Here is a 10,582-nt window from a genome sequence, read left to right as displayed (position 1 = left end):
CACTTGAAATTTAACATAATCCTAATAATATATAATATATTAACAATTTTTTTAAGTAAGAGTGAAAAGATTAAAAAAGATATATTCTCTATTTAATTGTTATAAATAAAAAAAATCAAGAAATTAATAATATTTTTTATTTTTATACAATAAATTTAATCAATGTATATGAAAAAATAACCAAAAATAGAGAAAAAATCCTAATCGACTACTAACAATTATCTCAAAAGACAATAAAATCCCCAGCTGGTACTTAATGGACCATTCAATAGTTTATCATGCTATATAGGCACGCTTTCTGAAATCCAAAGAAAGATCATTGACGGAGGGGATAACCAATCTCATGGAGTTGATTAAGGGCCTGAAAGAGATTTTTTTTTTTTTTTAGTTAGAATTTTATATAATTGCTTTTAGAGTAATTATCAGGATTGTTTAGAATTTTTTTTAATAATTTATTATAATTATACTTTATATAACATAACATTTATAATTTTATAATTACATATTTATTATATCTAAAATTATACAATTATTCTAGTAATAATTAATAAATATTAAGATGATTTTGAACTATTTAGTCTAATTTTTTATTATCTCTCGAACATTATTGTATTTGATAGATAATATGTAAAATAATGAAGTCAATATTCATTGTCAAATATTTAATGCGCTTCCAAATTAATAATCTTTTCAGGAGTGATGAGAATATATATAATATCAGAAACATCTAATTTTATTAATTTAATATGTGAATACATTAATATTTAAATCTTACCATTAATATACGTTCATACATCTCTACGCAATTATTTTAGATAAAAACACAATATGTTTGATACAAAATGCATATATAAATACAATCTGTAACACCCTAATTATCAAAATGTTACGCTTCCGGCTGTGCCACTCTGATAGCTCGGGTATTACGACTACTCTTATAGTATTTAATACTAAAATATGAGCCTGTTTAAAATTTTAAACCATATTTTTACCGTTCAAAAGACTTTTTAATAGATAACTTACATCTATACAAATATCAATACTTACAAAGAATACATACATACATATATATATATATATTATTAATTTTACAAGCATTACTTACTCAAAATCCTATCCCTCTTATAAAAACTTGTAAAGATAATGGCGAGGTTAAAGTAACTAATACAACACAAAATATTGTTTAAACAGAAATAAAATGAATAAACTCTTCCAAACTTCGTCGTCCAAAAACCTGAAAAGAAAAGACCTGTAGGGGAGTGAGAACATCGTCCTCGAAAGAGTTCTTACTATAGGATTGCAGAATTATTATAATAGGATAAGTGAAAATAAAATTGTTTTTAAAGTACAGTGATTGTTACCCGCCTTATGTATCTTTTTAAAACCATAGATCCACATTCAAAATTCGAAATACTTTTTCTCTTTAAAAGAGAAACCATTAATTCTCCAAAAATCTAAACCTTTTTATAAGAGCTTTTCCTAGGTAGTATGAATAACCAAACTGTTCCAAGCATAGGTTCATTAAGTCTATACTAAACCAGTTTAGTTTTTCATACTTTACTAAACTAAAAACACAAACTATTCACGGCCTTCGTCCCATCACATAATCAATCATGGCCATAGGCCCAAACATTTCAATCAACAGTCAATCCACCACAATCCAACCAGTTTTCAGTCACAAACACAAGTAAGAAGGTTCAAACACAATCAAGCAGTTAGATCAAATAGAGCAATTAGCAATTAGACATAATTATTCACATAGGCAAACCAATTACAATATGCACACCCAAACAATGTCACGTAGATGCATATGATAAATGCCTGTCCTATGGCTGATGAGTCTCATATGTCGGTTATCAAGCCAACCCGATAAGTCCGGTTTGCTAAACCCTTGGACTGTCCCCCGTCACGCATCCCCATGAGTCTATGCATAGCTTTTTCCCTTTACATTCATTTTATTCAATGGGGGTTACGATTTTCGAGAATTTATACGTGCCCGGTCACCCTTACGATGTAGGGTCAACAGAGTATCAATTCTCAACCTGGAACACGTGATGGCAAGCCACGGTACTTTACCTAGGGAAACTCGTATCTCAGATAAAAGTGCAGAAGCCACATATTTGTTCATAATTATTCATTCATCATTATTTCCGCACTTCATTAACAATTCATATCAAACCAATCATCGTTCAAGCCATAAGTAACTTTTTTTCCCCAAATCTCTTTATTTTGAAACCAAGGTCAATCCATTTCAGTCTTCACTTTAAAATCTTCAATTTCTTTAAAATCCTCAATTTCTCAAATTATTTCAAGCTCATAATCCAATTCAGTTTCAAAACTTAGTCACTTTAAGTGACATTTCCCAAAACATCCAAAAGACTTTTAAATATCACCTCAAAATGGAATTTTCTTTGAAAAGAGTCAATCCTTCAATTTTAAATCGTTCGTTTGACTATTTTAAATCAGGGTTATTAATTAACAACCTTGGCAAAGACTCAAGACTCTAGAGAAGAATAACCTGCCTCATTTCTTAAACTCTTTAAAAGTCCTCGGAATTGTTTAGTTGAAATTTAAAGAATACTTCAAAAGCAATACAAAATTAATTAATCAAATTCAATTTCTTTCAAAATTCGCTAAAACTCTTTCCAAAAGTACTTCTTTAATCAAACTTCAAAATATAAGTTCTTTCATATTTAAATCAAAAACATCTATTTCTTAATAAACCAAGAACCAAGTAATAGAACCTCTCAAATTCATTCCTTTTCTAAATCAACTTTTAAAACAAAATCTTAAATTTCATAAAAATTCGGCAGCATCTCCCCTAAAACTTGGACTTTGCCACCCTTTTCGGGTCCCAACCAAACAATTCTGGAGCCCCTTCCACGGCTCAAAACCAAATCAGTTTACTTCCAAAAATTTATATTTCAAGAAACAACTTCAAACTCAAATTATTTTCAATGAACCAAACTCGTTTCCAAAACTTTAAAGACTTACACAATCAATAGAAGTACATTTATCACATTAATATCCATTTATAGCAATTCCAAGTTATAAAATTAAGTTCTTTGAAAAGTTCCTACCTTGACACGTTCAAACCACAATCCAAATGCTTCAAGAAATTCCTTTCCTCTCGACCTGAAATCAATGGCAACTGAAACATCAGTTCTGCTTGCTTTCTCAAAAGCAAAACAGCCTCAAACGCGATGTGCGACCTCGGTTTCTAATTCCTAAAATATTAATATCACGGAAAATCTTAAAACACATAATGAAAAACTAATGGCAAGAATTCTGAGATAGAGACACTTACTGGGATAAAAGGAACGGCACAGCAGCTACAGCAACATCTACGCGACACACAACGTCAAAACTCAAACCTACGTTACCAAACCTCAAAGTCTTTAACCAAACATAATCGAACACTAACATAGGGGTTTTCGAAATACTTATTGAAATAACAAAACGAAGCAGTGGCGGTCTCTAAACCGGTTCGGCGGCAGCCCCGGCAGCCACCTCAAGCAGCAGCAGCTACTGGACTCCGGCAACGGCAACTGAAATTAACATGCAACGATAATAAAGCTTCTGGAATCTCAAAAGAAACGAAGGCCAAACCCAAAACCCTTACCAGCAGTGCATTCTTTGGGGGCAGAGGCAGCTTAATCCCCTCTCATCCACAATCAGCCTCGATGGAGATGGAAGCTGGCAGCGACGACGCCGGTTCCAACGAAGGTGACGCTGGCGACGTGAACAACGACTAGGTGCGGCGGTAGGACCTCAGCTCATCCTCGGATCCTTCTCTCTCTCCTTCGCGCATCCTTCTCCCGTGATAGAAAAGTGGCGGCGACTGTGTGGAGCATGGCGCAGCGGTGGTGACGAGCAGTGTAAAATCTGTGAAATTAGTAAATAAATAGAAAATAAATTAATTATTATTCTAACAAATTAGAAAATATAATATTAAAGTTTAATGAGATAGAGAAAATTAAAATAACAATTTTCACACTAATTTTAAAAAATTTAGCCCAAGATTGAGCTGAACGGGTCGAACCAGTTGAATTGGACCCAAACCGGACCTAATAGCCCAATATATATACACCTAAAGCTAAGCAATTCAGCTACTAATCCTCCCCATATGTGATTCACGCTGAAATGGAAGAAAGATGAGAAGTGAGGTTCCAATTTCAATTTCAATTTTCAATCCAACGTAACTTTTGATTCAAAACTCCGATTGACGAGCCGTCAGTGGCCACGCGTTCGTTCGAAATTCTCTATAAAACTCACATATCAATTTGGTAAGTGAATCACGTTTTCTCACCCAACTATCCCCGTTTTAGTTCGTGATTTTAGGTTTTGGTAACTGAGAGATTTTGTAATTTTGATAGTTTAGAGGTACTCTAGCGGTGGATAATCACCAGATTTTGTTCATTTGACTCGTGGGTAAAGGTAAGAAAACTCTAAACCCTTGTGGTTTGCCCATTTTTGTGTACCCTAGTGCTAATTTAGCGAATTGTGTAAATTAGATTGAATTTATGTTAATTTGGAGCTTGAGTTGGTAAATTGGAGCTCTTGGAACAACTCTTGGTGGATGGATTTTGGAAGTGGAACTTGTGAGCTTGCTTTGTAGGGTTGTCTTGGGTTATATGAGGAAATCGGCCAAGGTATGGTTTAGGTTTTTCGTATTTAATATATAATGTCTTGTGAAAACTTAGCCTAGATGACCAAAGGATTGTGACGAACAGGATTTTTTTGCCAGTAAAGAAGTTCATAAAAACAGTCGCGTTGTAGATATAGTCTCTAAACCGACAGAAATCCCTTCGTACAAATGTTTTAGGTGTCACAAGTAACAAACCCTTTAAAAATTGTTAACCGAGTATTCAAACCTCGGGTCGTCTTCTCAAGGAACTGCAAGGAAGTATGTTCTTATTATTGGCTATAAATGTTGTAATCGGGGTTTAGAAGGTGAGAAGCAAGTGATTTAAATGACCAGTAAAGTAGATGGCAATTAAATTAAATAAATAATGTAAAGCAAACTTCTGGCAAGGTAAGAGAAATTGGAAGTCCAACTTAGTTATCTCTCTCAACAATAATGAAAGTTGAATCTAAATCCCACTTAGTTAACCTTTACTAAAGCAAAGGAAAGTCAAGGGACTAATTAGTTTGACCTTCGAATCCTATTTAATTTCTAAGAAAAAGTTGGGATTATTGAAGTTCAGTTCAATTAGCAAGATAGCGATTATCAGTTATGTTGAGTTTGATGATGTTGAGTTACTGATTTCTTAACCAAGACTAAAAGGGGAAAAAGTAAAATTGCTGGAATAAAAATGTCTTTAGATGAAAAGCAATGGTAACACAAATTAAAGAGAAAGCAATCAATAACTGAAATACCTCAAATATCATTAATTCAAATAACAATCTGTAACATGGAATAATTCATAAATTCAATTATAAAAGTAATTAATCAACTCAAGTGCTGGAATAAATAAATAAAAGTGAAAAGGGAAGCTTAAAACAAGAAACATAAAACCTGGATCGAGAGTCACTCTTACAAACTAAGAGAAGTCCTAAATCCTAAGAGAGAGAGGAGAGAACCTCTCTCAAACTAAACCTAAATCATGAAAAGTAGTAAAAATGCGAGCTCTCTTTTGAATGGATGCATTCCCCCACTTTATAGCCTCTAGTCTGTGTGTTCTGCACTTGGATCTGGGCCAAAAGGGCTTCAGAAATTGTTGGGGGCATATTCTGTAAATTCTGATACGTGGCCTCTGTCACGCGTCCGCGTGGGTCACACGGTCGCGTCATCTGGAGCTTTTCTTTGCCACGCGGTCGCGTCAGTCACGCGTCCGCGTCGTATGTGTTCTACTTAAGGCACACGGTCGCGTCAGTCATGCGGCCGCGTCGCTGCTTCTTCGCTTCTGGCACGCGATCGCGTCATCCATGCGATCGCGTGGATACCAGTTTCTTCAAAACTCCGTTTCGCACTTTTCCTTCCATTTTTGTACGTTTCCTTTTCCATCCTTTAAGTCATTCTGCCTTAGAAAATCTGAAACTATTCAACACACTAATCACGGCATCGAATGGAAGTAAAGGTAATTAAAATAATTAATTTTAAAGCTTAGGAAACATGTTTTTCACATATATCACATAATAAGGAAGGGAAAGTAAAACCATGCAATTAATATGAATAAGTGGGTGAAGGATTGAATAAATCACTCAAACTAAGCACAAAATAACTCATGAAATATGGGTTTATCAGATTGGTTGGAACGGATGAGTATGTTTGATGACTAGCACCTTTGATGTTGATTACTATTTTTCATGATGGTATGTTAAGTGATGAGTTGATGGAGATTTATATAATGATATGAATGTGTGTATATATATGTATATTGGGTTGGTGAATGTTAAACTTGATGATGTCTTTGGGATTGTTAAGAGTAAGAAATGGTAGGTTGTGAAGGTTATTGTGGTGATGGCAAGGATATGTTATGTTGATGATTTTGGTGCATAGTATGTTTGGTTTGAGTAACTGTGTGTGGCCAGAATGGTCGATGTGTGCGTGGTCGGAATGGTCGAGATATGTGTTGATGACAAGTCATTTTGTGCATGTTTTATTAGCAATTTTTACTTGTTTTCCTTAGGTTTCATGCATTTCATAGGTAATAAGTAAGTGATTGGATTGGAATTTAATGCTTGTCTTGATTCAATCAAACATTATTACTTTTGTGCATTATCACGATATTTATGCAAGAATTATGTGATTATTATGAATGATGCAAAATTTTATGATTTAGCAAGGCTTTGATTGCATGTTTGATTGATGACAGACGAAAAGATGCAAAGAAGAAATAGAGAAAGAAGCAGGACAGAAGAACGCTACGTTAGTTTGGAGAAGGCTACGTTCTCTAGTGACGCGTACGCGTGCATGACGCGTACACGTGGGTGTGATTAATGTTCGTTACAAAAGAACGCTACGTTCTCTTTCAAAGAACGCCTGCGACAAATTCAAAATCTGGAACTTAACTTTGGCCATCGACGCGTACGCGTGAGGGACGCGTACACGTGCATGTAACATCTTTGAAGAAGCACGCATACACGTGGATAGCGCGGAAGCGAGAAGTGGATAATTTGACATCCACGCGTACGCATGAAGGACACGTACGCGTGGGGAGCGTTCTTGGCAAGAACGCTACGTTCTCAAAGTGAACGCTAACAAGGGACGCACCAGTGTCTATCACGCGTACGCGTGATGAGTACTTAGTGAGCAAGGACGCGCACGTGCAGGAGACGCGTACGCGTGGATGAATGAGCGTTGCGCTCTCTTTGAGAATGCTACGTTCTCCTGAAGCTACATTGAAGTACCAATACGGACCCATTTTGACCCGCTGGAACAAAGGCCAAAAAGCCAAATCTAAGTACTTGAAGACTGAATCGGAAAGTGTATAAATAGAGGAGAATTTGATTTCATTAAAGAGTAAGGCTAGCTAGCAGATCGGGAAGGCTAAAGAGTAAGGCTAGGTAGCAGATCGGGAAACTCTGCACTTAAATTTAATTTTCCTTCTGTTTTGAATGTTCTGAACCTTTTCTTTTCTATTTTGTATTAGAGCAATGATGAGCTAAACCCCAAAATTCATTAGGGAGAGGAGCTTTATTGTAATCTCAATAAATCAATGAAACTCTTCTTCTTCTCAATTCAATTGTGTAGCTATAGGATATCTTATGTTTTGGTTGTGAATTACTCACTCCGGAATGGGTTTAATTCAAATTGAATGTGGGTGTGAGCCTCGGAAGGGGAATCACTTACATTAGAATTGGAGCTCTATCCTTCACTACTCTCTTGATCAACACTATTCGGAAGGAATTGAGGTCCTGAGAGTTAGCGTGGCTTATGGATGATAGAAATGCACTTAACCTCTTCTCATGACAATTGGATCAAGGAATTGGCAAGATTGATTGTGATTAGAGATATTGGATTACCAAGAAATTGGGATCCAATCAATTTCAATCTGCCATAGATCTACCCATATGATTGAGAAAGGAGTTGAGACCTAGTTGATTCATGAAGGATTATGATATCTCCAATCCCTGATGAATCACTTTCTTTGAATTTCTTCAACTTAGATCTCTCTTATTTCACTGCAATTTACATTGTCCACTTCTGTTTTGATTCCCTGCAACCATTTTCCTTTATAATTCATACAATTTAAGTTTCCTTGCTATTTAAGTTTCTGCACTTTTACTTTCCTGCACTTTAAGATTCAGCTATTTACATTCCTTGCAATTTAAGATTTAGTCCTTTTAAATTTCTTGCACTCTAAGTTTCAGTTACTTAAACTTCTTGCCATTTACTTTCCAAGTTCTTTACATTCTGCACTTTAGATTTCTTGCAAATTACTTTCTGTCAATCTAATTTCACTCAAATCATTAATATTATCTTAACTAAATTCATCATCATACTAAAATTGCTTGATGCATCAATCCCTGTGAGATCGATCTCACTTTCGTGAGTTTTACTACTTGATGCGACCCGGTACACTTGCCGATTAGTTTGTGCAGAATCGATTTTCTCTCATCAAGTTTTTCGCGCCGTTGCCGGGGATTAATTTAGATTGACAATGATTAAGTAGGTGATAATCTAGATTTGCATTTTTCTTTGTTTTTGTTAAGCACACTAACTATTCGAAATTTTGTTTCTGCTAATTTTAACCTTACTCTAGCAATAGAGTGTTCTGCTTTTGTCTTTTCTTTTTGGTTTGTTTGTGTTGTATGCCAGGAAGAAGAAGAGGTGCATCCACTTCTTTTGATTCTGAACCAGAGAGAACCTTCTTGAGATTGAGAAGAGAAGCAAGAGGGAATGGAGTGATTGGAGAAGAAGAATCAGAAGAGGAAGATCAAGAGATGGAGGGTAACTTCCCTAATCCACCAGAAGAGGTGGCCAACAACAATGACCAACCTCCAAGGAGAGTTCTAGCATCTTATACCTTCCCCAACCCAAGAAACTGTAGGAGCAGTATACTCACTCCTAATGTTCATGCAAATAACTTTGAGTTGAAGCCTCACCTTATCACTTTGGTGCAAAACAATTGTTCTTATGGAGGGGGTCCTCTTGAAGACCCGATCAACACTTATCTGTCTTCCTGAGGATATGTGAAACAGTCAAAACAAATGGTGTGCATCCAGATATCTACAAGTTACTGCTATTTCCATTCTCTTTGAGGGATAAGGCATCTCAATGGCTGGAGACATTTCCCAAAGAAAGTATCAACACTTGGGATGATTTGGTGAACAAATTCCTAGCTAAGTTCTACCCACCTCAAAGGATCATAAGATTGAAGACAAAAGTGCAAACATTCACTCAAATGGATAGAGAATCACTTTATGAGGCATGGGAGAGATACAAAGCCTTGATTAGGAAGTGTCCACCTGAAATATTTAGTGAATGGGACATACTTCAGAATTTTTATGAGGGCTTGACTTTAAAAGCTCAAGAGTCCCTTGATTACTCTGCAGGAGGTTCACTACAGCTAATGAAGACAGTTGAAGAAGCTCAGAATCTCATAGACACTATGACCAACAATTAATACGTTTATGCTCATCAAAGGCAACGCCAACCAGCTCCAAAGAAAGGTGTATTAGAACTTGAAGGTGTGGACACTATCTTGGCACAGAACAAGTTGATGCACCAGCAAATCCAACAACAAATGGACATGATGGCAAAGAGAATTGATGGACTTCAGGTGGCTACAGTAAACACAGCAAGTCAACTTTCAATTGGATGGAGCCAAAGTGAAGAAACTTTTGAGAAATACAACTATGAGCATGATAAACCCATATTTCATGAGTTTTTTTGTGCTTAATTAGAGTGATTTATTCAACTCTTCACCTACTTATTCACATTAATTGCATGGTTTTACTTTCCCTTCCTTATTATGTGATGTAAATGAAAAACATGTTTTCTAAGCTTTAAAATTAATTATTTTAATTACCTTTATTTCCATTCGATGCCGTGATTAGTGTGTTAAGTAGTTTCAGATTTTCTAAGGCAGAATGACTTGAAGGATGGAAAAGGAAACATACAAAAATGGAAGGAGAAAGCAAAACGGAGCTTTGAAAGAAACTGGTATTCACGCGATCGCATGGATGACGCGATCGCGTGCCAAAAGCAAAGAAGCAGCGACGCGGCCGCATGACTGACGCGACCGCGCGCCTTAAGCAGAACGCACATGACGCGGTCACATGACTGACACGACCGCGTGGGAAGGAAAAGCTCCAAATGACGCGACCGCGTGACCCACGCGGACGCGTGACAGAGGCCACGCACCAGAAATTATAGAATACGCCCCCAGCGAATTCTGAAGCCCTTTTTGGCCCAGATCCAAGTACAGACAGCATAGACCAGAGGTTATAAAGTGGAGGAATGCATCCATTCAAAGGGAGCTCGCCAATTTCTAGTTTTCATGATTTAGATTTAGTTTAGAGAGAGATTCTCTCTCTCTCTTAGGATTTAGGACTTCTTCTTGTTTTGGGAGTAACTCTGGATCCAGGTTTTAATGATCTTTTATTTTGGTTCTACATTTATTTATTCCAACAT

The sequence above is a fragment of the Arachis ipaensis genome, chromosome B2, assembly GCF_059453495.1.
Source record: "Arachis ipaensis isolate K30076 ecotype BB chromosome B2, ASM5945349v1, whole genome shotgun sequence".
In the NCBI taxonomy this organism is placed as follows: Eukaryota; Viridiplantae; Streptophyta; class Magnoliopsida; order Fabales; family Fabaceae; genus Arachis; species Arachis ipaensis.
This window is presented reverse-complemented; position numbering follows the sequence as displayed.